The sequence below is a fragment of the Heteronotia binoei genome, chromosome 2 (assembly GCF_032191835.1).
Source record: "Heteronotia binoei isolate CCM8104 ecotype False Entrance Well chromosome 2, APGP_CSIRO_Hbin_v1, whole genome shotgun sequence".
Lineage (NCBI taxonomy): Eukaryota > Metazoa > Chordata > Lepidosauria > Squamata > Gekkonidae > Heteronotia > Heteronotia binoei.
The window spans coordinates 161,003,081-161,029,696 of NC_083224.1; the positions used below are offsets into that span (position 1 = coordinate 161,003,081).

Consider the following 26,616-nt stretch of genomic DNA (forward strand, 5'->3'; position numbering starts at 1 on the left):
CTAAATGATGACATTGCTAAAAAAACAAGTTAGTTTGTATTTTTACTATGGTTAAGCTTACCTAGTTAATTCTGTGTTGAGAATTTTTTTTACTTTTCTATATCTATGTTTGCTGAAAAAGAATAGTTCAGACTTGTATTTTAAGTAATAGTTTAGTAAAAAGTGTATAATGGAAAATGAAGATGGTAGAATATAAGGGGAAAACTCAATACTTGCAGGTAGAAAGAATTAGGTATTTTGTTTTGAGGTAGAAATGTAACTGATATATTTGCAGCCTTCTTTGTTTCTGGTTTCCCAGTCTGTATTTATAATAATAATAATAATAATAATAATAATAATAATAATAATAATAATAATAATAATAATAATAATAATAATAATAATAATAATAATAAATTTTATTTGTACCCCGCCCTCCCCTGCCGAAGCAGGCTCAGGGCGGCTAACAATACGGTGACCAATGGTGCACCAACAATAAAACAGTTACATTAGAAACATTAAACATTAATTGACCTTAAAAACCTGATTAAAACAATTAACTAAAACATATTATAACGCTATCCTTGACGCTCTTCTAGTTGATGCTGATGGCGGATTTTCTTCGTTATCAGTATAATTCAGTTATTCATAAGCTAATTTAAAAAGGGTGGTCTTGCAGGCCCTGCGGAACTGATCAAGGTTCCGCAGGGCCCGCACCTCCTCTGGAAGTTGGTTCCAGAGATATGGGGCTGCGGCCGAAAAGGCCCGAGAGCGAGTGTTCTGTAGTTTGATTTGTCTTGGCCCAGGGGTAGTCAGTCTGTTCTTTCCTACTGACCTCAGTGCTCTCTGGGGTTCATACGGGGAGAGACGGTCCTTCAGGTAGGCTGGTCCTCGGCCATATAGGGCTTTAAAGGTGATAACCAGCACTTTGTACTGGACCCGGTATACAATCGGTAACCAGTGCAGTTCGCGTAGCCCCGGCCGTACATGTTCCCATCTTGGGAGACCAAGCAACAGCCTGGCCGCCGCGTTCTGCACTAGCTGTAACTTCCGGGTCCGGCACAGAGGCAGCCCCATGTAGAGGGCGTTACAGTAGTCCAATCGTGAGGTGACCGTCGCATGGATCACCGTTGCTAGGTCCCGACGCTCCAGGAAAGGGGCCAACTGCTTTGCCCGCCTCAGATGGAAAAATGCTGACTTGGCAGTGGCTGTTATCTGGGCCTCCATTGATAATGAAGGCTCCAGTAAAACACCTAGACTCTTCACCTGCTGCGTCGCCTTTAGCTGCACACCATCGAAGGTCGGGAGGGATATTTCCCCCCCTGGAGCGCCGCGACCCACACAGAGAACCTCTGTCTTTGCCGGATTCAGCTTCAGCCCACTCAGTCTAAGCCACGTTGCGATAGCCTGTAACGCCCGATCCAGGCCTTCCAGGGGGGAGGCGGGCCGGCCGTCCATCAGCAGATAGAGCTGGGTGTCATCTGCATATTGGTGGCAGCCCAGCCCAAACCTCCTGGCAATCTGGGCAAGGGGGCGCATATAGATGTTAAATAACATCGGGGAGAGGACTGCTCCCTGAGGCACCCCACAATCTAGTGTGCGCCTCTGGGATCGTTCACCCCCGATCGCCACCCTTTGTCCCCGACCCGTGAGGAAAGAGGAGAGCCATTGTAAAGCAGACCCCTTAACCCCAATGTCGGCGAGGCAGTGGATCAGTAGCCGATGGTCGACCGTATCAAATGCAGCCGACAGATCTAATAACATCAGCACTGCTACACCGCCTCGATCCAGTTGCCTCTCCCTCTTGATGTTTCTGTACTTGTGCTTATGCTTTTTCTTTTTTATAGTTAAAATTAATAAAAAATATAAAAACAGAGAATTAGTCTGTTATGCTGCCTGCATATGAATATAATTGATTTCTTTTTTAGTGTATCCTGCAAAGCTTTTGTATGTACTAGGTAGGGTTGCCAAGTCCAATTCAAGAAATATCTGGGGACTTTGGAGGTGGAGCCAGGAGCAAGGTTGTGACAAGCACAAGTGAACTCCAAAGTGATTTATGGCCATCACATTTAAAGAAACCTCACACCTTTTAAATGCCTTCCCTCCATTGGAAATAGTGAAGGATAGGGGCACCTTCTTTTGGGGCTCACTTAGAGGGTGTTTTGAGGAGAGGCATTGGATGCTATGCTGCAAATTTGGTTCCTCTACCTCAGAAAACAGCCTCCCCCGAGCCCCAGATACCCACAGATCAATTCTGCATGCTGTCTTCTTGAGACTAGTCTTTTTTTTATAAATCATTTAACTTTGCACCACCCCATACTTTGGATTGCAATAAAATGATGAGGATTTGTTCTTTGAAAACTTGTTTGGGAATCGGTTTCCATAGGGAATAATAGAGTGCCCAGAAGACATCCCCCACCTGCTTTCTGATGACCCTGAAGTGGTGGGAGGGTCTCCAAACTGGGGGATCCCCTGTCCCCACCTGAGGATTGGGAGCCCGAGTGCTAGGAATGGGCACAGACCCAAACCTGAGACAATGTCTGGGCTGAACTTTGCCCAGTTTGAGGCATGACTTGAAAACTACATGACTTGAAAACTACTTGGCATGGACCTGTCTGAGCTTTTCACCATGACTTGGAACCTCTCAGAGAAGAAATACCAGTTAGCAACAAACTTCCATGCAAAAAAGCTGCAGGGGGTGATATTTTCCAGCCCTAGAAACACAAAGATCCTCCCAAGCTTGATAGGCAATACTGCTTGCCAATAACAGACGTCCATCTCAACTCATCTCAATGGGAGGGGGGATGTGTATAAGAGATGGAGGTGCACATTTTTTTGTTTGCACTGGGGCTCTGGGAGGAGAGGTTATACTTACGATCATAAAGAGCTTTGGTGCTGGATGGATGGAAGTGGAAGGATTTACTGGATCTCGTGGCCACAACAGACACTGCCTCTGCCACACTAAACTTGTTATTAGAAATATTATTATCAGTCAGTCAGGGGCCAGGGGGCTTCAGCTTACCTGGGTTCTCAGTTGCTCCCCCCCCCCCCCCCAGTTTCTAACTTTGCAACTAAGGGTGGGTGGGGAAACCTGGGTTGAATTCATTCAGTATTACAACACATTTTTGTTTGAAGGGATTTTACTGCATGTTGTCTTCTTAAGACTTGCCTTAAAAAAAAAATAACTTTGCACCACCCCACACATTGAACTGGAGTAAGATTATGAAGGTTTGCTCTTTGAAAATTTGTTTGGGGTGCTTTTCCATTTTGTTTTACTTTCTTTCCCCCTATTTTGGGTTGCAGTGAGATGACAAGGGGTTGTTACTTTTCCTATTTGGAGGACAATTTGTGGGAGGAATTAGTTCAGTGGGATTTCATGTCCCCACATACACATACTTAGCTGCTTTTCCTTTGGGGGATATCTGTGTTTCTGCACATTGATTTTACTTCTTTCCATATTAATTCTTCTCCCCACAGATCTGATGATCTGTGTTTGACAGCCTGCTTCCCTGCACCTACCTTGCCAGTGGGGGGTGGGGGGAGGGCTTGCCTGTGCCTGGGGTTGCCTCACTCTGCTTGTTGCACATAGATGAAGTCCCCTTCTTCCCAACCAAAGGACTTCGCAAACAACAGAGGTGCAGAAGAGTTGATGTGCAAATCTCTTTTATTGTTTTCACATTAATGCGGGAAGGAAAAGAGCCCTTTACACCCCCTTCCTTCGTTCTTCTTCGACCTCCCTTTACAAAACATAGCATTTTATACCTTCCTGTAAACAAAGTTCTCACTTCTGACAATTTGTGATATCTCATTGGCTTAAAGAAACCCGTCTCTCACAGGTTGGGGTAATACCTTAGGGAGTTCTTTGTTCTTTACTCCCAATCTCCCATCTTCCTGGCTTCTAGCATCTGCACAGAACTTTGTGGATAGGTATACCGAAAAGATGATGTTCAAGTTCTTTGTTTTAGATTTCTGGCTTGGTTCCAGAGAATGTGTCAGTAAGTACATGTCAGTAAGTACATCATGGGCCTGATGCCTTCTTCAGGCTAGGGGGTCCTTCCTGAGGTAGGGAGAAAAGCTGTCCTTATCAAAGGCTGCTAACCGAACTTTGATAATGTTCTCTTGCTAGAGAAATGTGCTTTGTGACATGCAGTGTGCTTCCTTTCATATCTATTGTGCTTAGTAAGGACTCTTATAGAGGCCTATTGTTCTTTGTTTCCCAGACTTTGGGCCCAGAATCCATAGGAAAAAGGTACTATACACTTTAAGCAAGCCCTGCAAATATAATACTTTGAGGGTAACTGTTTAAATGTAACAGTAGCGCAAGGCAGGTTCTGTGATCTGGATTAGTGGAAATCTATCTGGCCTCTGTGCATGCCCTAGTGAATCTGAATCTATGTCCTACACCTTCTTTCTCCAATAGCCCTCCACTTCTTCCTGAGTTTTCTCTCTGAGTTGATCCATCAGTATTGATTGGGGTTGCCTCTTGCTTGTGCATCTCCAGTACATACCTCACTCCACCTCCTCTTGGGGTTGGGTTGTCTGCACTGTTTCGAAGTGGCTGTGTGGGGTTGCCAGTCTGCTAAGCCATAATACTTCCCCTTGCTCCAGGTTTTTCTGCCTCCTGCTTAAAACCCACCTCCCCCCCCCCCCACTTTCTTTCAAGGTTGGGTTGTTTGCACTGTTTCAGAGCAGCTGTATCATTCCTCCATATTTTCTGCCTTGGGGTCCCAACCACAGCACCCAGTGCACAGGGAACTGTGAGAAAAAGACCCCTAGTTTGAGAACATTGTAGTCACCTGTTTGGTTGCCAGGGTGCCTGGAGACTCAACTCACACACATCTGCCAGGAAAACATGGGTTTTGTCTACCAGACTGTAAGGGACTTATGTGAGTACTAACAGCCACAACATTGCAGCAGCACTCCCTATCTCTGGAAGAGTGCTAAACAGGAGGAAAGATGGGTTTCCAGTCGCTCCGCGCGCTCACCATCTCAGCCGTTGCAGAGGAAGAAGTTGCGCCGCCAGGAACTGTCCAGGCAAGCAGATTCCAGCCTTGACCATAGAATCCATATGGGAAGGCTAACATCACCAGCAACTATCTTCCTGCAGTGCCAAACTCCATTACAGCGAAGCGGGAGGCTCATGTACTCAATAGATGTCACCTATGCATAAGGCAATCAAGTTATCTTAGGCGTGGATCCTGTCAGACTGCCTAAAACCTTTGTCCAACACAACCCAAGACGAAGGATCGTGCCAGTAGAGGAATGAAGAAGAGGAAGAACATCTTCACCCAGAGCCAAGTTTCTTTGTATAGATTGGGTGTTACCTTAGGTAGCAATTTGGCCATCTATTGTCACCTTTTAGAAAAGTTTTGATAGCCTTTAATCACCTCCACCCCAATAATTTCACCCATTCTTTCCCTTAATCGGCATCCTGGAGCCTCCCCCTTTGGCCTATTGTTACCTGGAAGTCCAATCAGGTAACCAGGGCCAGGTCTGCTCATTGGCCAGGTATGGACATCCAATCCGGTGCCCCCAATAAACTGGCTATTGGCTACCGCATAAGTCCAGCCCTTTATGGTCATTGCAGAGCCTCCCCTTTTTCTGAGGTCATGTACCAGCTGACCACCTGTCATCCGCCCCTATACCTCCCATCCCCTAAGGGCTCAAGGTAGTCCTTATAACCACAGTCCCAACTCCCCACAGGTGTGCATCTAGCAATACCCCATTCCTGCTGTTTAGATACATCCCCAATTCTTGGCCACTTGAGGGTCTCCTTCCCCATCGTCCTCGTTTGTCGCCATTGGAGCCTTCCTTGAAGACTACGATCGGTAATTATCACCCTGTTACCTCTATGCATTTCTCTCTATTTTTATTAGGTCTGTATGTATATTATATGAGTCTATTATCTTGTATGTGTGTGTTCTATATTTTTCTGTAATAAAATCATAATTGTTTTACTTAATTAGTGTCCTTGGTAAATTTAGCAATAATTTCTGGAAGTGGAATCCTGTATACATAGATTCTAGTTCCTTTTTAAGCTAAAGGTGCCCACCTGTCAATTCCCCAATCTCTTTTGAGGGCATTTTGACTTACAGAACTTTTCTTGGAAAGGCCTCCTGCTCCCTCTTTTCTTGTCCCTCTTTCTCCTCTCACTGCCCACCTATCCTTCCTCTGGTGGTGACAAAGTGTGGCTCACCATTTGCAGGTGCCTGCAAAGAAGACAGATGTTGGGTGCTGCAGACATGGCACTCTGCCACACAGGGGTCACTGAGGAATGTGTGAAAATGTTTCCACAGGTTCAACTGGAACTGAGGCCCTATGATTTGAGCAGGAAGGTCTAGATACATCTGCTTTCTGGTACTGGTCTGGGAGGCATCAGTGGGGGATGTACTTGGTGCCGCAGGAGCAGCAGGGAGTGTGGAAATAGGAGCAGAAGGGAGTAGTGATAGATGATAAGGGGAGGGGTAGCCAGAGATGACCAGAATCATTAACCAAAATGGGGACCAATTGTATAATTGGGGATGGCTCAGACAGTGGGGTAGGGATGCTGAACGAGATTACATTTCTTTGAGGGGGTAAACAAACTTGTGGACAAAGGAGACCCGATAGATGTTGTTTACCTTGACTTCCAGAAAGCTTTTGATAAAGTTCCTCATCAAAGGCTCCTTAGAAAGCTTGAGAGTCATGGAGTAAAAGGACAGGTCCTCTTGTGGATCAAAAACTGGCTGAGTAATAGGAAGCAGAGAGTGAGTATAAATGGGCAGTCTTCGCAGTGGAGGACGGTAAGCAGTGGGGTGCCGCAGGGCTCGGTACTGGGTCCCATGCTCTTTAACTTGTTCATAAATGATTTAGAGTTGGGAGTGAGCAGTGAAGTGGCCAAATTTGCGGATGACACTAAATTGTTCAGGGTGGTGAGAACCAGAGAGGACTGTGAGGAACTCCAAAGGGATCTGTTGAGGCTGGGTGAGTGGGCGTGAACATGGCAGATGCGGTTCAATGTGGCCAAGTGCAAAGTAATGCACATTGGGGCCAAGAATCCCAGCTACAAATACAAGTTGATGGGGTGTGAACTGGCAGAGACTGACCAAGAGAGAGATCTTGGGGTCGTGGTAGATAATTCACTGAAAATGTCAAGGCAGTGTGCGTTTGCAATAAAAAAGGCCAACGCCATGCTGGGAATTATTAGGAAGGGAATTGAAAACAAATCAGCCAGTATCATAATGCCCCTGTATAAATCGATGGTGCGGTCTCATTTGGAGTACTGTGTGCAGTTCTGGTCGCCGCACCTCAAAAAGGATATTATAGCATTGGAGAAAGTTCAGAAAAGGGCAACTAGAATGATTAAAGGGCTGGAACACCTTCCTTATGAAGAAAGGTTGAAACGCTTAGGGCTCTTTAGCTTGGAAAAACGTCGACTGAGGGGTGACATGATAGAGGTTTACAAGATAATGCATGGGATGGAGAAAGTAGAGAAAGAAGTACTTTTCTCCCTTTCTCACAATACGAGAACTCGTGGGCATTCGATGAAATTGCTGAGCAGACAGGTTAAAACGGATAAAAGGAAGTACTTCTTCACCCAAAGGGTGATTAACATGTGGAATTCACTGCCACAGGAGGTGGTGGCGGCCACAGGCATGGCCACCTTCAAGAGGGGGTTAGATAAAAATATGGAGCAGAGGTCCATCAGTGGCTATTAGCCACAGTGTGTATGTGTGTGTATATATATATATATATATATATTTGGCCGCTGTGTGACACAGAATGTTGGACTGGATGGGCCATTGGCCTGATCTAACATGGCTTCTCTTATGTTCTTATGTTCTTATACACTGAACTGGCCGTGTACTGGCCATGATACAGCTAAATTGATGCCCTCAGGTGATGAGGTCATGTAGTGATCTGTGACACTGCAGTGATGCCAGTACATGTGTCTCCTTATGTCAGCAGGAGGAGGCTCCCAGAGGCTTGATAGGATTAGTGGGACATGATGAGCTTACCTATTAAAAAACTACCTTAAACAAAATGAAAGAATAGGTCAATTTAGAGCCACACTGTAATGTACTGTAACACCATAGCTAAAACAATGAGTTGTCCTGCATGACAAGATTACGTCCTGGCCAATGATCTTCCTTCTAGGATTCTTCTTTATGTCCAGCGATCTCCTTAATGGCTGGCAGGAACTGGTTTTTGTGTGGCAGCAAGCTCTTTTGTTCAGCTGTAGGCAATTTTATTTGCATCTGCATCGACACACCCGGCATATATGCTCACCCTGTTATGCCCTCATGGCTGCTGAACGAGATGAATCCGGGGTTCCCTCCATCATGGCTTCTTCTGAAAGCTGTTCTTAGAGGCTGTCTTCCTTGGACAGAAGTGCAGTTGTGTTCTGCATGGCTTGGCAGCTTCTTGGGGAAGCCTGATCTAGAGTCCTATGCAGTGGAATGCATAGCCACAGCAATGGCAGGAACAATCAGGGAGGCCTCTTAGCCAAGCTGGACTGCTTGCTGCTTGGTCCCACACAGAGTAAAAATGTCCATGTTGGGCTGGTGTCCAGGTAAATGACTGGACTCAAGTAAGGCATAGCATGATGCACATGCTTATTAGGAAACATGATTCATAGTAACTGAGAGTCCAGGAAGTCTAGCACCAGGACCAGAGTAAACATAGCCCATTAAAGATGGAGGAGGAGGGCTTGGGCCTAACAGGGGGGTTCAGTGAGGGAAAACAACACTGTGTCACAGTAGCATGCCATAGCCAAGGTGGTGGTGAGTATTTGGCAATAGTTGAAGTAAAATTGATTGAAAGGGCTTTCATTTTTCTACAGAAAAGATAAGAACATAAAATAAAGAAAAACTGTTTTCATTTTACACATCCCGCTGTTAGCATTGTAAAGTCCAATGACCTTCACAGTAACAGTATTATTTGGATTGAGAAATCTCTTTCTGCCTTATTTCCTCCCCTTGACAAGCTTTTCACCAATCAAACAAGGTATGCCTAAAATGTCACAGTGAACGACGGACATTAAAGTTCATGGTTCGCATGACAGGAGGACAAAAAACTGGGCTGTGTTGATCTTTAATGCAGTTAGTAGCTGAAAAGGAAGACTGTATTACAGAACATTTGAAAATTGCCTGAATTATTGGGAACAGCTGGGTTTTTGTAAAGGCAAAACTACTCTCGATCATTGTAATACTTTGTCCCATCTAATTTCCAAATACACTATTGGGAAAAAGATGAAATTGTATGTAGCCTTTTTAGACTTAAAGGGAGCATTTGATTCAATTGACAGAGACCTGTTGTGGGATAAACTGGAACAAACAAGTATTGATAAAAGACTCCTTATCCTCATTAAAAAATTATATACTTTCAACTTTTGTCAAGTCAAATGCTCTTTATCAGGCAATCTTACATCAAAAATCCCGTTAAGAAAGGTGGTTAAACAAGGTTGTGTGTTGGCCCCCTTTCTGTTTAACATCTTTCTTAATGATCTTGCTCCCTTTTTGTCAGATACTGACCATCATAGTCCAAAACTTGGTGCCAGACATGTTCCCTTACTGTTATATGCGGACAATACTGTCTTACTATCTTGTTCCAGAATTGGATTAAAGCGTTTGCTTGTTCGCTGTATCACCTTCCTTAACAACAATAAGCTCCTATTGAACTATGACAAATCTAAAATTGTTGTTTTATCCGAATCTTGGAAGCCAACTAAATGGTCAATAGGCGGCAAAGAGATAGAACAAGTAAAATACTACATATACCTAGGAATTCATTTTCAATATAACGCACTTTGGACTAATCATCGTAACTGTATAATTAAGTCAGTCAATGTTAGTGTTGCAGCTATCCAGCGCTTCTTTTGCAGCAGAGGCAATCAGTTTATCCCAGCCACGCTAAAAATCTTTAAGGCTAAAGTGATACCGCAGCTTTTATATGGGGTCCCAGTGTAGATCACAGCCTTGGATAATAACATTGAAGGTGTCCAATCATAAGAACATAAGAACATAAGAACATAAGAGAAGCCATGTTGGATCAGGCCAACGGCCCATCAAGTCCAACACTCTGTGTCACACAGTGGCAAAAAATTTTATATACACACATACACTGTGGCTAATAGCCACTAATGGACCTGTGCTCCATATTTTTATCTAAACCCCTCTTGAAGGTGGCTATATTTGTGGCCACCACCACCTCCTGTGGCAGTGAATTCCACATGTTAATCACCCTTTGGGTGAAGAAGTACTTCCTTTTATCCGTTTTAACCTTTCTGCTCAGCAATTTCATCGAATGCCCACGAGTTCTTGTATTGTGAGAAAGGGAGAAAAGTACTTCTTTCTCTACTTTCTCCATCCCATGCATTATCTTGTAAACCTCTATCATGTCACCCCGCAGTCGACGTTTCTCCAAGCTAAAGAGTCCCAAGCGTTTCAACCTTTCTTCATAGGGAAAGTGCTCCAGCCCTTTAATCATTCTAGTTGCCCTTCTCTGGACTTTCTCCAATGCTATAATATCCTTTTTGAGGTGCGGCGACCAGAACTGCACACAATACTCCAAATGAGACCGCACCATCGATTTATACAGGGGCATTATGATACTGGCTGATTTGTTTTCAATTCCCTTCCTAATAATTCCCAGCATGGCGTTGGCCTTTTTTATTGCAGACGCACACTGTCTTGACATTTTCAGTGAGTTATCTACCACAACCCCAAGATCTCTCTCTTGGTCAGTCTCTGCCAGTTCACACCCCATCAACTTGTATTTGTAGCTGGGATTCTTGGCCCCAATGTGCATTACTTTGCACTTGGCCACATTGAACCGCATCTGCCACGTTGACGCCCACTCACCCAGCCTCAACAGATCCCTTTGGAGTTCCTCACAATCCTCTCTGGTTCTCACCACCCTGAACAATTTAGTGTCATCCGCAAACTTGGCCACTTCACTGCTCACTCCCAACTCTAAATCATTTATGAACAAGTTAAAGAGCATGGGACCCAGTACCGAGCCCTGCGGCACCCCACTGCTTACCGTCCTCCACTGCGAAGACTGCCCATTTATACTGACTCTCTGCTTCCTATTACTAAGCCAGTTTTTGATCCACAAGAGGACCTGTCCTTTTACTCCATGACTCTCAAGTTTTCTAAGGAGCCTTTGATGAGGAACTTTATCAAAAGCTTTCTGGAAGTCAAGGTAAACAACATCTATCGGGTCGCCTTTGTCCACATGTTTGTTCACCCCCTCAAAGAAATGTAACAGGTTAGTGAGGCAAGATCTTCCCTTGCAGAACCCATGCTGAGTCTTCCTCAATAACCCGTGTTCATCAGTGTGCCTACTCATTCTGTCCTTGATAATGGTTTCTACCAACTTTCCCGATATTGAAGTCCTACAGTCCTATCAAAATTCCTACAGAAAATTCTGGGATTCCTACAGAAAATTCTGGGATGCGTACCATATGCAGTTTTGTGTTTAGAAACAGGGACAAATCTTGTGGAAACACAAGCATGTCTAATGTCACTTAAATACTGTCTATGGCTGCATTTCCACTCTGACTCAGAGAGCCTTTTATATCAACTGCTCTCAGAATCTAATTTGTCAAATTGGCTAGTATTTATTGAGAGGAAAATAAAATCTATGGGCATTGATTTAGATTCACTTCTTATGCTATCCTTAAAAGAAACTTTTTTGAAACTTAAGCTCAGAATTCTAGATATTGAAATGCAAATGTTATATAGCCTGGCCAACAAGTCCTGCTCCCCACTGAACTTCGAACTTCCTCTCTCAGTAGGGAAATTAGCGTCGTATTTTTCCTCTCTGCAAGCTCCACAGCAACGGCGTGCGTTCTCGTTAACGAGATGTAATGCATTACCATCTGCTATCCTATTTGGTAGATTTAACAGGATTGTGTACTCTAATAGACACTGTCTTTGTAATTCCAAATGTATTGAAACTATTTCCCATGTACTACTGAACTGTCCCCTTTATGATGATATTCGTTCTATATACTTGAAAGATATCTTAGCAGATATGTTGGGCTGTGCTGATTCAGGCAAATTCCGCAAACTTTTAAATGACACTTGCGCTGAGGTAACTTTAATGGTGGCTAGATTTCTCCAACAGGCCATGGAAATACGACAGAGAATGGTTCTGGAATGACCACATTTTATTTGTTTTAATTATTTAATTTGGCTAAACTCGACTCATATATATTTTACTTATTTTATGTATTTTAGCTCCCTGTGTACTTTATAATCTAGGATTTTATATTATTTATATTGCTATTTTACTGCTAAATCTGTTTTATGCCAATAAAGGCTTGCTATTTGCATTTGAATTATTGGGATGATTTGGCTGCAATATATTGTTCCATTGCTTCTATGGACTTGTTGTTATTCCCAAAATGGTAAGCTAAAAGAAATATTACACCAAGGAAATGGATATTAGTTTCTGTACTTTTCAATAGGAAGAGTTAATTGCTAAAAAAAGGAGACTTATAATTGAAAAGATTTCAACTTTGTGGTTATTCCAATTAATGGTGGAACCTATAAATGGTCAGGACCAAACTACACTTTACGATGGTCATGGGTCCAACCTATGGCCACCAACCAGGGGTTTTTTTGAGCAGGAATGCACAGGAACACTGTTCCTGCTGGCTTGGTGTCAAGAGGTGTGCTCTAATATGCAAATGAATTCTTGCAGGGCTTTTTCTGCAAAAAACCAACACCATTTTAGAGACAAATTTAGCCACCTAAAAATTGCTGTCAGGGCTCAGTCCTGGTTTGGCCAGTTTTGCAGTTGCTCCAGGTGATCTTGTTTCATCTCCTTTGCCTCTTAAAGTGTCAGAACAAGTCCTTGGGATGTTTTAGTGCTTGAAAAGGCATGAGAGGAATTGCCTGGTACTGCCATGTTGCAGGGCTGACTGGGCCCTCCCTCATGGAAATTTTTGAAGTTATCTACGTTTTCCTCTAAACTAGTGTCAGTGGCCATGAGTTGGACCTAAGACCACCACCAATTTCAGTTTGGTTCTTAGAAACAAAATCATTGTCTTTTTAAATACTGGGCAAGGGAAATAAAGCAGAGATACAAGAAAAATACATTTGCATGAATATGTAACCAAGAATATCTCTGAAATCACTAAATGTTTTATAAAATTTGAGAAGTTTTTAGAAATGACAAAAATCCTGAAATAGAATTTAGCCAAATGTGATTATGAGTTTGCTAAGTATCATTCTAGCATGTGAAGATCCACCTGGAATTGATTTTGGAGAGATTATAAATGGTGAAAGAGCTGAGTATCAAAATGATGATAGAGTGCAATATGGATGCTTCCCTGGATATGCCTTAGAGGGGCACGCATGGATAACATGCAAAGGACCACAGTGGACCCCTACACCAAAGTGCTTGGGTAAGACACCATATTCAATTTGCTTTATATAGGATTGGAATGGGATTGTTTAGGATGACTTCTGAGAGTTTCTCTGTAATACCTGCGAGCTATAGTTACCAACTCACAATCTGGAGATCATCATGCTAGGTAGGCCATGTTAGTCTGTCTGTAACAGTAGAAAAGAACAAGAGTCCAGTGGCAGCTTAAAGGCTAACACAATTTGTGGCAGGGAGCTTTTGGGAGTCACTGCTCACTTCGGTGACTCATGAAAGCTCATATCTGGTTACAAGTTTTGTTAGTCTTTAAGGTGCTACTGGGCTTTTCTAGGCTTCCCAATCCCCAGGTCCCAGCGGGGGATCCCCCATTTTTATAGGCTTCCCCCCACCCTCAGCCAGCTGGCCGGCAGGGGAAGCCCCGCCCCCACAGTCATCATGTAGTTTTAGAGCTCTTGCAGGTTTAGAAACCTACAAACAGGTCCGTTTCTAAAATGTGTGCCTTTAAGGCTGAGCAGGAAGCAGGAAACAAGAAGGGCTTCATGGGAAAGGGTCAGTAACAGTTTCATGGGAGAACGGCCCCTCCCTTTCTTTTGCTTTTGTTTTCAGAGCAAGTAAAGTTCTGCAGGAACAAGACCTAGTAAGTATTTGTGTGTGAGAGAGAGGAAGGGGGCAGGGGATTCCCTGGTTTGGAGGCCCTCCCCCTGCTTTAGAAAGCATGGGGGGTGGAGGGAAATGTCTACTGGGCACTCTATTATTCCCTATGGAGAACGATTCCCATAGGGAATAATGGGGAATTGATCTGCGGATAGTGGGGGCTCTGGGGGGGGTATTTTTTGAGGTAGAGGCACCAAAATTTTAGTATAGCATCTAGTGCCTCTCCCCAAAATACCCCCCAAGTTTCAAAATGATTGGACCAGGGGGTCCAATTCTATGAGCTCCAAAAGATGGTGCCCCTATCTTTCATTATTTCCTATGGAAGAAAGGTATTTAAAAAGATGTGCTGTCCCTTTAAATGTGATGGCCAGAACTCCTTGGAGTTCAATTATGCTTGTCACACCCTTGTTCCTGGCTCCACCCCCAAAGTCCCCAGATATTTCTTGAATTGGACTTGGCAACCCTAGGCTTTTCTGCTTTTGGAGATTACGTCTGCAGTTATTATACAAGAAGATTTTTAAAACATGTATAAGACTCAAGAACTTCCATAGTATATATAGAACGTTATAACTGTTTTTTGTACAAAACATTAGAATTAACAGGGGAGAGTGCCCACCAAGTATTATAATTGATCTCTTCATGAGCATTTTCAATGCTTACCTACATTGCAGTTATATTACTTAATTGTGGGTCAAAGCAGAGGCAGGGAGAAAGAACGAAAGGTGAGGAGTGGATGGGGATGAGTAGAAGATTGGAATTGCTCTGGAGTTCTTTAATTCTCATAGTCATTCATTTCCACCGCAATGGAGCTGGGCAAAAAGCCAACCTATTGGTTGCAACTTTCAAAAAGTGGGGGAGGGGACTTAACTCTCACAGTAGCCACATGGCTAAAGGAAAGCCTGACTGCACTGGGGTTAGATACTTCTGCCTTCCTCTCCAAGCCAGTTTCAAACCTCAAAAAGGCATTGTGTGGAGTTATTTTCCCCTTTCTGGCTATAGTATTCTACCTGAGAAAAGACCCCTTTCTGCAAAGAAGACAGATTTGGGTGCTGCAGGGTTTATATTATTCTATTCTGTTGCTGTTTTTCAAAAGTCCCTTATAACAGAAGGGCTGGCACAGACTTCCCCTGCCACCATTCTCCTCTTCCTACCATTTACACACACTTTTTATTATGCTCAGCGATATTCTGAAACCAGCATTGCTGATCAAAACGAGGAAGTATACATACAGCCACTTCCTCTGCATAGCTACACTCTGCAGATGATCAGGCAATCACATAAAGTCAAGGGGCAGGGCTAGAGCACTTGTGCCTGTTCTTCCTCCCTGTACAATGAGTCAACGGGAATAGCGATGTGTTTGTATTTTCCAGACTATTAAAGCAGGGTAGGAAGAGCAAAGTGCCTTTCAGTTGGAACTGGCTAACAGTTAACCAGGCTTGGCAAAAGTATCACTTGAATCGCAGTTAAGGTATTGATTTGAGATATGGAATCAGTAAACTATCTATATGTGATTAAAGATGTTTATTTCCAGAACAAACAGAAACAACTTATTCTCACCAGTACACAAGTGCCTAGTCCCAGACCTGGAAGGATGAACTCCAATTTGAGTTGCATGTGCTGATAACCTTGATGGGATGTTCATGAGAGACTTGCCCATAATGGAATCAGGCTATGCCTAAATCTCTCAATTAAATTAAAATCTCTGTGGAATATTTTTAAACATTGCTTAAAGCATTTCTCTCATGCAGTAAAACCTTAATTATTATGATTACATTTCATGTGAATAACAAAACCCACATGGTATGTTTGGTCACTTTTATTGGATAGAATTGCTTTGACCTCTGTCATTAGCAATGTCCCACTGGCAACTTGTTTTTCACTCAAGGATGTTATAAAAATGCAACATGAACCAGGGCTTTTTTTGTAGCAGGAACTCCTTTATAATAATAATAATAATAATAAATTTTATTTGTATCCTGCCCTCCCCGCCTAGGCGGCTCAGGGCGGCTAACAACATTTCATACATTTACATAGATAGGTAAAACTTTAAATTTAACAATTAAAAATTAAACATATAAAAACCAGTCAATAGAATTAAAATACATAATTTAAATTAAGTTAAATGTATCTGGCAGCAATGAAAAATATTCTGGCGCTGGTTCTGCCAGTTTAAATATTTCCATAATAATATTATAGGTGGCGGTTCCTTTATTCCTAGCAACTCAGCAGTCGATATGAATGTAAGCTTGTCTGAAAAGGACGGTCTTGCAGGCCCTGCGGAACTGGTCTTGCAGGCCCTGCGGAACTTCCTCCGGAAGGTGGTTCCACAGTGCAGGGGCCGCAGCTGAAAAGGCCCGGGCTCTGGTGTTTTGGAGCTTGACCTCTTTCGGCCCGGGGGTGGTCATTTTATTTTTTCCCATTGACCTCAGTGCCCTCTGGGGTTCATATGGGGAGAGACGGTCCCTTAGGTAGGCTGGTCCTCGGCCATATAGGGCTTTAAAGGTAATGACCAACACTTTGTACTGGACTCGGTAGATAATTGGCAGCCAGTGCAGTCTGCGCAGCCCCGGCCGTATGTGCTCCTGTTTCGAGAGCCCCAATAGTAGCCTGGCCGATGCGTTCTGCACCAGCTGCAGCTTCCGGGTCCGGCACAGAGGTAGCCCCAAGTAGAGGGCATTAAAATAGTCCAATCTTGAGGTGACCGTTGCATGGATCACTGTTGCGAGGTCGCGACGCTCCAGGAAGGGGGCCAACTGCCTTGCCCGCTTCAGGTGGAAGAATGCTGACTTGGCAGTGGCTGCTATCTGGGCCTCCATTGATAATGAAGGCTCCAGTAAAACACCCAAGCTCTTTACCTGGCTCGCTGGTTTCAATGGTGCGCCTTCGAAGGTCGGGAGAGCTATTTCCCCTCCTAGGGCGCCGCGACCCACACAAAGGACCTCTGTCTTCGCTGGGTTCAGCTTCAGCCCACTCAGTCTGAGCCACGTCGCTACAGCCTGCAAGGCCCGATCTAGGTTCCCCGGGGCGGAGCCGGGCTGGCCGTCCATTAGTAGATAGAGCTGGGTGTCATCTGCATATTGATGGCAACCCAGCCCAAACCTCCGGACAATCTGGGCAAGGGGGTGCATATAAATGTTAAATAGCATTGGGGAGAGAACTGCTCCCTGAGGCACTCCACAATCAAGTGTGTGCCTCTGGGATCGCTCACCCCCAATAGCCACCCTTTGTCCCCGACTGGAGAGGAAGGAGGAAAGCCATTGCAAGGCCAACCCCCCAGCCCCTATGTCGGCGAGGCGACGCTTTAGCAACTGATGATCGACTGTGTCAAATGCCGCCGACAGGTCTAGTAGCATCAGTACCACGGCGGCGCCCCGATCCAGTTGCCGCTGAAGATCATCCACCAAGGCGACCAGCACCGTCTCCGTCCCATGGCCCGGTCGGAAACCAGACTGGCACGGGTCAAGAACGGAAGCGTCATCTAGGAACCTCTGCAGCTGCAACGCCACTGCCCTCTCAATGATTTTACCTAAAAATGGTAAATTAGACACCAGACGGTAATTCGCCAATTCGGCCGGGTCTGCTGTACATTTTTTTAAGAGAGGGCGAACCAACGCCTCTTTCAGGGGTGTTGGGAAATGCCCCTCTGTGAGGGATCTATTTATGATGTCCCATAAAGGACATCTGAGCTCCCTCTGGCAAGATTTAATCAGCCAAGAGGGGCAAGGATCCAAATCGCATGTTGTTGGGCTAGCAGCGGAGAGGATCCCATCGACTTCCTCCAGATTGAGCGGGTCGAAGTGATCCAGCACCAAACCCAAAGACAGGCCCGGAGCCTCAATTTCGCTCACTGTTTCCAAGGTGGTAGGCAGGTCTTGGCGGAGCAATGAGATTTTATCCGCAAAGTATTTCGCAAATGCCTCACAGCCAATCTCCAATTCTCTAATGTTTGGTTTGCCTTGTGGCAATGTTATAAGGTCCCCAATTATTCTAAACAATTGTGCTGGGCGCGAATTTGCAGATGCAATCTTGGTTGCAAAGTAGTTTTTCTTTGCAGCCTTGACTGCCATCTCATAAGACTTCATAAACGTTCTGTAGGATGTTCTCATTGCTTCCTCCCGAGTATGTCTCCACTGCCTCTCTAGTCGTCTGAGCCCTTGTTTCAGCTGGCGCAATTCCAAGGTGTACCATGGGGCCAACCTCATACGAGGGCGCAGAGGGCGTCGATGGCCCTGGTTAGCCGGTCTTGCCAGGTCTCCACAAAGCCATCGAGGGAATTGCTAGTGGGCCATATTTTTGCTAGTGGGCCACTAGCTAGTGGGCTAGTGGGAATTGCTAGTGGGCCACTTTACATATTAGCCCCCCCCCCCCGATGTAGCCAATCCTCCAAAAGCTTACAAGGCTCTTCTTACAGGGCCTACTGTAAGCTCTTTGAGGATTGGCTACATCAGGGATGTGTGGCCTAATATGCAAAGGAGTTCCTGCTACAAAAAAAAAGCCCTGAACATGATGTTTCTGAATAAGCATGATTCTTGTGCTGCTGAAATAAGACTTGTGATGCCCTATTCTTTTTCCTCCCTACTCGGGTATTAAATAACTGGGCTTCCCAGAATCTGCCAGGTTCAAAGGTAGAAATGCTGCTCTGACAATTCCCCCCACACCTTTTTCTTCCTTTCAGCTCCTTGTACTATCAGAAAACAGCAGCTGGAAACCAAAAATCTATTTTTGTCTGGTAGCCAAAGATATGCACTTGCTGTTCCAAATAATCAGACCCTGAAATTCCTGTGCATGGAAGGTTATGTCCTCTCAACTCCTTCCATCAGGAAATGTATTGATGGGCACATGGATTTGCCATCCTGTATCTCTGGTAAATATGTTGGAAGAGGTGATAAATTCGTGTTGATCATGTAAAAGCCTCAAGGCACTGCTGTCTCACTTTTCAGTTTGGATGCCAGTATTCCCCAAGTTCCCCCTCTTTACATCTTCTTAGATTCTCTAGACCCCTTGAAAATGCTTCTTCACTCAACAGAATACCTCATTATTCTTCCATCAGTTTTATTTTGTTTTCCCATGTGAGTGAAATTAGCTTTCACACCCCTCTCCTTTCTGTTTGCCAACCTTTAATGAAAAGACACTGGCCGTTTTCGCACTAGCGTTTACTCCGGCGTAGCACCCCATTTACCTCCGGATCTTTTCCTGGTTTTCCCACCTGTTGCTCCGGTGCTGCGGTTTGCTCCGGCGCTGCAGGCGTTTCACGCCGGAGTATCTAGATCCACCTCCTTCCAGAGTTTTTGAAAACCTCCGGATCCACTCCGGATCCACTCCGCGGAGTTTTCTGTGGGAAATCCATCCACGCCGGATCGACTGCTGTGTGGGCGGCACCCTCTCCCTTTTCGTCCTCCCACCCCATCCACCCCCTTGGCCAATCATCAGCCTTTCGCGGCGCTTCCCCAAAGTGCCAGCACGGCCATTTTTTTTTAAACTTCACAGTTTTGCGTAATAGCGATATTTCGAAATTAACAAAGAAAAAAAAAACCCTCCTGGAATAGCCTCAATTGCCACTTCAATTGGTTTCGTTAGAATTTTTTATTATTATTATTGACTTTAGTTGCGTTATTTCGCTGTTGCGTTATCTCGATAATGCGAAAACGACCATTGTTGGGGGGGTGGGGGAATCTAGTGCCGGTGCGGGCCAAAGCGTTCATGTGTGCTATGGAGCAGATGGTCTCAGAACCTACCAGGGGTGGGGCGATCCTGGATCTGGTCCTAAGTAATGCCCAAGACTTGGTGAGAGACGTAAAAGTGATTGCGCCGCTTGGGAACAGTGACCATAATGTTATTGATTTCACCATTTGTATAAATAGGGAGTTGCCCAAAAAGACCACCACAACCACATTTAACTTTAAAAGGGGTAAATTCTCTGAGATGAGGAGGCATGTGAGGAGGAAACTGAAAGGAAAGGTAAATACGGTCAAAACCCTTGGGGAAGCTTGGAGACTATTTAAAACTATAATCCTAGAAGCTCAGATAAAATACATACCACAAGTTAGGAAAGGCACAAACAGGTATAAGAAGAGGCCAGCATGGTTAACAAACAAAGTAATGGAAGCTGTAAAAGGTAAGAAGGACTCCTTTAAGCGGTGGAAAACCAGTCCAAGTGAGATTAATAAAAGGGAACACAGGCAGTGGCAAATCAAATGCAAGACTGTGATCAGGCAGGCAAAAAGGGACTATGAGGAGCATATTGCAAAAAACATAAAGACCAACAATAAAAATTTCTTCAAATATATTAGAAGTAGGAAACCAGCCAGGGAAGCAGTGGGGCCCTTGGATGACCATGGGGTAAAAGGATTACTGAAGGAGGATGGGGAAATGGCTGAGAAGCTGAATGCATTTTTTGCCTCCGTCTTCACCGTGGAAGATGAGAAGTGTTTGCCCGCCCCAGAACCACTAATATTGGAAGGGGTGTTGAAAGACCTGAGTCAGATTGAGGTGACAAAAGAGGAGGTCCTACAACTAATAGACAAATTAAAAACTAATAAGTCACCGGGTCCGGATGGCATACATCCGAGAGTTCTGAAAGAACTCAAAGTTGAACTTGTGGATCTTCTAACAAAAATCTGTAATCTTTCATTGAAATCTGCCTCCGTTCCTGAGAACTGGAAGGTAGCAAATGTCACCCCCATCTTTAAAAAGGGTTCCAGAGGAGATCCGGGAAATTACAGGCCAGTCAGTCTGACTTCAATACCGGGAAAGTTGGTAGAAACCATTATCAAGGACAGAATGAGTAGGCACATTGATGAACACGGGTTATTGAGGAAGACTCAGCATGGGTTCTGCAAGGGAAGATCTTGCCTCACTAACCTGTTACATTTCTTTGAGGGGGTGAACAAACATGTGGACAAAGGAGACCCGATAGATGTTGTTTACCTTGACTTCCAGAAAGCTTTTGATAAAGTTCCTCATCAAAGGCTCCTTAGAAAGCTTGAGAGTCATGGAGTAAAAGGACAGGTCCTCTTGTGGATCAAAAACTGGCTGAGTAATAGGAAGCAGAGAGTGAGTATAAATGGGCAGTCTTCGCAGTGGAGGACGGTAAGCAGTGGGGTGCCGCAGGGCTCGGTACTGGGTCCCATCCTCTTTAACTTGTTCATAAATGATTTAGAGTTGGGAGTGAGCAGTGAAGTGGCCAAATTTGCGGATGACACTAAATTGTTCAGGGTGGTGAGAACCAGAGAGGATTGTGAGGAACTCCAAAGGGATCTGTTGAGGCTGGGTGAGTGGGCGTCAACGTGGCAGATGCGGTTCAATGTGGCCAAGTGCAAAGTAATGCACATTGGGGCCAAGAATCCCAGCTACAAATACAAGTTGATGGGGTGTGAACTGGCAGAGACAGACCAAGAGAGAGATCTTGGGGTCATGGTAGATAATTCACTGAAAATGTCAAGACAGTGTGCGTTTGCAATAAAAAAGGCCAACGCCATGCTGGGAATTATTAGGAAGGGAATTGAAAACAAATCAGCCAGTATCATAATGCCTCTGTATAAATCGATGGTGCGGTCTCATTTGGAGTACTGTGTGCAGTTCTGGTCGCCGCACCTCAAAAAGGATATTATAGCATTGGAGAAAGTTCAGAAAAGGGCAACTAAAATGATTAAAGGGCTGGAACACCTTCCCTATGAAAAAAGGTTGAAACGCTTAGGGCTCTTTAGCTTGGAGAAACGTCGACTGAGGGGTGACATGATAGAAGTTTACAAGATAATGCATGGGATGGAGAAAGTAGAGAAAGAAGTACTTTTCTCCCTTTCTCACAATACAAGAACTCGTGGGCATTCGATGAAATTGCTGAGCAGACAGGTTAAAACGGATAAAAGGAAGTACTTCTTCACCCAAAGGGTGATTAACATGTGGAATTCACTGCCACAGGAGGTGGTGGCGTCCACAAGCATAGCCATCTTCAAGAAGGGGTTAGATAAAAATATGGAGCAGAGGTCCATCAGTGGCTATTAGCCACAGTGTGTGTGTGTGTGTGTGTGTGTGTGTGTGTATATATATATATATATATATATATATATATATTTATATATATATATTTGGCCGCTGTGTGACACAGAATGTTGGACTGGATGGGCCATTGGCCTGATCTAACATGGCTTCTCTTATGTTCTTATGTTCTTATGTGTGTGTGTTTTAAAAAGGGAATGCCTCCCTCAGCTGTGCCACCAGGATTTCTGGACCTGCACAAAATCGCCATGTATAAAATGGGAAGTTGGAGTCCTGCATTCTTCTCCCTGGCTACATTCTGCTCGGTTAGAAAATAGACGAGAGCTCGCTCTTCACATGCGCCACAGAAGGGGAAGGAGAGAATGGGGCGGGGGGGAGCTCTGGCAGCAGGAATCAGTCAGGTCCCCGTTGCAAGCGCCAGCCGGGGAGGGGAAAGAGAGCGGAGGAAATCCCAGCTTCGCCACCCGGGAGGGAGCGAAGGGAAGAAGCTGCCACACACACACACACACACACACACACAAACCCCTCGATTTCTCTCTCTTCGTTATTGCGATATTTCGCAACTTCAGAATTTGGGGGGGAATATAGTGCTAGGATTCTCCACTGTGAATGCTTCTGTTAATACATAAAGGGCTGTGGAGGATTCTACACACACACACAAAACAATGAGTGAATTTTGGGGCCAGTCTTTATAGGGAAATTGTGTCCTGAGGCTGTTGAAAGTCTTGTGTCTTGTCTGGTGGGAAACTCTTAAAGAAGTGTAATGATTGCTTTTCTGGGGTAAAACAAAGGCTAGATGGTTGCTAATGGCTGTGTTGATGACCCAGGAAGGCTTGACTAGACAGGTGAAACTAAAATAAAGGGATTGTGTTTGTATTTAGGTAATAGTGAAGAGGCAAAAGTGATCTTGCATATGTAAAAGAGGTTTTGAGAGTAATTGCTTGTTTTGCATAACTATTGAGTAATCCATTAAATTATGCATGCCTTTAGGGTGGAGGAAAGACATCTGTTCTGGCAACTTTCTAATCAAAGTATATTTCTCTTGTTTTCCCATGGAGATATGCAACTGGCATCCACTGAACAGTGTCTTGGCCTGCCCAGGCCCCGGTAGTGCTTGCCCCAGGATGCCCAGAGCTTGAGGAGGGGTCCAGCTGTAAACAACAAAGAGTCCACTATACACACTTCTGAACTTGTGCCTGACATTTTTCCTGGAGGCATCATCTTTGGAGGGCCATCACATAGAACCCCTAAGTCCAATCTTAACATAAATGGGAGGACATGTAGAGGAGCATTATGGGAAGATTCCCTGCGGGTTTGATGCTTCTAATTTAGACAGGGCTTATTCTATACACTCCTAAATCTGTGCCTATCATTTCTGCTATTTTCCCAGAAATCACTTTCCTGGTAGAACTTGCTTTGGAGGGCAGCTAACTTGGATCCCATAAATCCAGTCCTCTCCAAACTTGGAGAACAGGTAGAGTAGAGTCAGCAGGAGAACCGCTATGAACTTGGTGTCTCTAGCACAGGGGTCCCCAACCCCTGGGCCGTAGACTGGTACTGGTCCACAGCCTGTTAGCTACCGGACTGCACAGCAGCGGTGAGGCATGTGATTTGCATCAGGAATCATGAACCTCCGTGGCTGCCTTTGATCCAGCCTACCTCCCACCTTTCCTGAGGCAGAAACTGCTAGAGGAGGGGGGGAGAACGCGGCTGCCATGGGAGTCAGGGTGGGTTGGCTGGGGCGGGCAAGGTGCCTTCTGCAGGCCAGGTGGCAGCAGTGGGCTGGGCTCTGCCTCCTTTTGACTGCTGTCCCTCATTCACTTCCTCAATGACCACTATGGTGTTCTGGCACTGCCAGAAGGGACTGAAGAACAGGGTAGGGACGGGAGAGCAGTGACAGGCTGGCTGCAGCAGAGGAAAAAGGAAAGGGGGGAGGGCAGGTGGAAAGGCAGGCTTGGAAAGCAAGAGATGAAGGTGAACAGAGAGAAGCCTTCCCCACCTCACATGGCTTGGCAACCAACAGCCACTGCAGCTTGCTCTCCTTGTGACCAAGCAAGTGTCAGACCCTGGGGAGGGGCAGTTATGATGTGAGAGATGTTACGGGGAAATGCCCTAATTTTGTGGGGAGGGGAGCAGGAAAACAAGAGAGACCTAAACACACAACCACCTCCCCTCTCCTGCACAGAGAGGACAGGCCAGAAGCACACTCCTCCCACTCGGCAACACACTAAGGAAGACTCCAAGCATGCCCATTCTCATGCTGAAGGAGGCTGAGGAACAAGACAGCCTCCTGCCCGAATACAGCTGCGGCTGGAGGAGGGCTGCTCACTTCTCTCTGGATTTTCAGAGCAAGCTTGTTTGCTCATGCTGACAAACACATATTTGCAAGAGAGGCACTTCACAATTGCAGCCCAGCTGCCTGTCTCCTCAGAGCCTCTGCCCAGTTCTTTTTCATCATCCCCCCTGTCTCCTGCAACTGGGGATGATTCCATGGTGCGAGGGTTGAAGCTGCTGGCTCTGTGCATGCAAGGAGGACACCTAGGGGGTGGGGCAGCGTGCACTGGTGCCCCCACCCCAAGGCATCCTCTTTGTGCACACATGCACATATGGCCCAAAAGCAGTGACTGTGAGGTGTGAGCACATGCTGCTGCCACTGCCACCATCTCTGCCCATCTGCTGCTGGCCTGGGAATCAGATCACCACACTGCTTCCCTTCTCCCTTGGGATAGTCCTCCTGACTCTGAGCCTGTAGGGTGCCCCCTCTGGCCCTTATTGACGCCATCATTGGACCTCAGCCACACGAGTCCAATGAGTGGGCAGAAACTGGATCCACTTGGCCTTCTGGCTGGGGTCCAGGCGCTGAGTGAGCTGCAGCAAGGGAGCAGCAGAAAAAGGGAAAGTTGTTGGCTGGGCGGGCCTAGCTAATGCCACAGACAGGGCTCTTCTTAGAGGTGCAATTTGGTTCCATGGAGGGACGGATGCTCAGCAATGGCAGGCAAGGCAAGCCAGGAGATGCCCTAATTTTGTGGGGAGGGGAGCAGGAAAACAAGAGAGACCTAAACAGCCAGGAGAGAGAGTAAAGTTGTCTTCCACAAAACAGGTCCCTGGTGCCGAAAAAGTTGGGAATCATTGCTTTAGCACATGGAGGGGCATTCTACTGTATCACAAACCTCACTTGTTCATTTGGCACCACAAAGTTTGTGATAGTTCATGGTTCATGAATTGAGCATGTCATGAACCACAAACTAAACTGCATTTTCCCTGTTCATGCCCATCCCTAGCCATTGTCAGGTACAAGTCCCTGACAAGGCTTTGTCTCGACTTTATGCTTTGAACATGTTTGGCTGATTTTCCTCATGGTATTGGCATTGCTGATGACGATCTGATTTTTCTCACAGTATCGTCCTTGCTGATGAACAACCACAGCATATTCATGTATTCACAGCATATTCATGTATTCATTTGCTTATATATTAATGTGCTCATGTATGCATATATTCATATATCCATATTCATATATTCATATCCTTATATGTATACATCATAGTACTAACCCATATGTTATTAACCATATGATATGCTAACCCCAGGGCTTGAATTCAGCAGGAGCTCACAGGAGCACAGCTCCTGAACCTCTAGCCATCGTCTGCATGCAATGGGGAGTTCTCTCCCCACTGCACACAGCCAGGGCATATGCAAATGAGATATGCTACTGGTGCAGAAGGAGAGCAGAAGATAAGGAATCCCCTATATGGGATTTGCCATGAGGAATACCACAGGATACCAGAATGTTATCAGTATGCAGACACAATGCAGCCATTATGTATTTGGGGGAATATTACCTGGAGACCTTAGGCTAGCGAGAGGTGGTAACAATGAGATCTTTAAACAAATTGTATACCAGGATTTTTCCTTAGAGAACTCTCAGAATTAACCAGACTGTTGCTTAACCAAAGGAGGTTGTTTTATGAATAGAAGATAATAAAATAATGCACACATACAGAGGATAATGTACATAGGCAAACATGTTGGGGCCTCAGATTCAGCAGGAGCACAGCTCCTGAATCTTTCTGATGGTTCCCCCTCTTCCTCCCCACTTGCTTTGTCCATTCAATAGTAGGTGCAGCTGCATAACAATCCCTGGATTAGGAGAGCAGCCAGCCAGCCACCAGGGACTTTGCCATGCCCCCAGCAGCCCTCATTAACCCCTGGAGAAGCCTGTGCCACCCTTTCTCCACTTCTTAGGTGATTTTGGGCAGCAGGTGGCTTGCTGACCTTTTGACCCACATATGGATCTCTAGCCAGCCCAAGCAGACCTCGCTCGGCTGGGACTCTCCTTTCTTGCATTGGACTGCTTTTGGCTGGGGGACATATGCTAATGAGTTATGCTAATGAGCTCCACCCCCTATTTTTCTACAAAATGACCCCTCCCAGTTGCAGAGAAGATAAGGGTGAGAGGGATTATAGCAGTGATTGGGGGCAATTAAATTTACCTATCCAGAAGAGGCCTCAGGTCCCAGGAGGAGGGCAAAGATTCCCTACTCCTTCACTCCTGCCTGGTGTGACCTTGGGTCAGACACAAGTTCTCTGCAGAGCTGTTCTCTCAAGAGA

The 26,616-nt window shown here is 45.3% G+C and overlaps 1 long non-coding RNA gene across 1 annotated transcript; it reads left to right on the forward strand.

Annotated features, from left to right (window-relative positions):
- The first annotated feature begins 12,300 nt into the window (after positions 1-12,300).
- On the forward strand, positions 12,301-18,865 carry LOC132566878 (uncharacterized). The gene is made up of 3 exons (XR_009555078.1): positions 12,301-12,373; positions 13,205-13,375; positions 18,683-18,865. It is a non-coding gene; the product is annotated as an uncharacterized LOC132566878 (long non-coding RNA).
- The last annotated feature ends 7,751 nt before the right edge of the window (positions 18,866-26,616 follow it).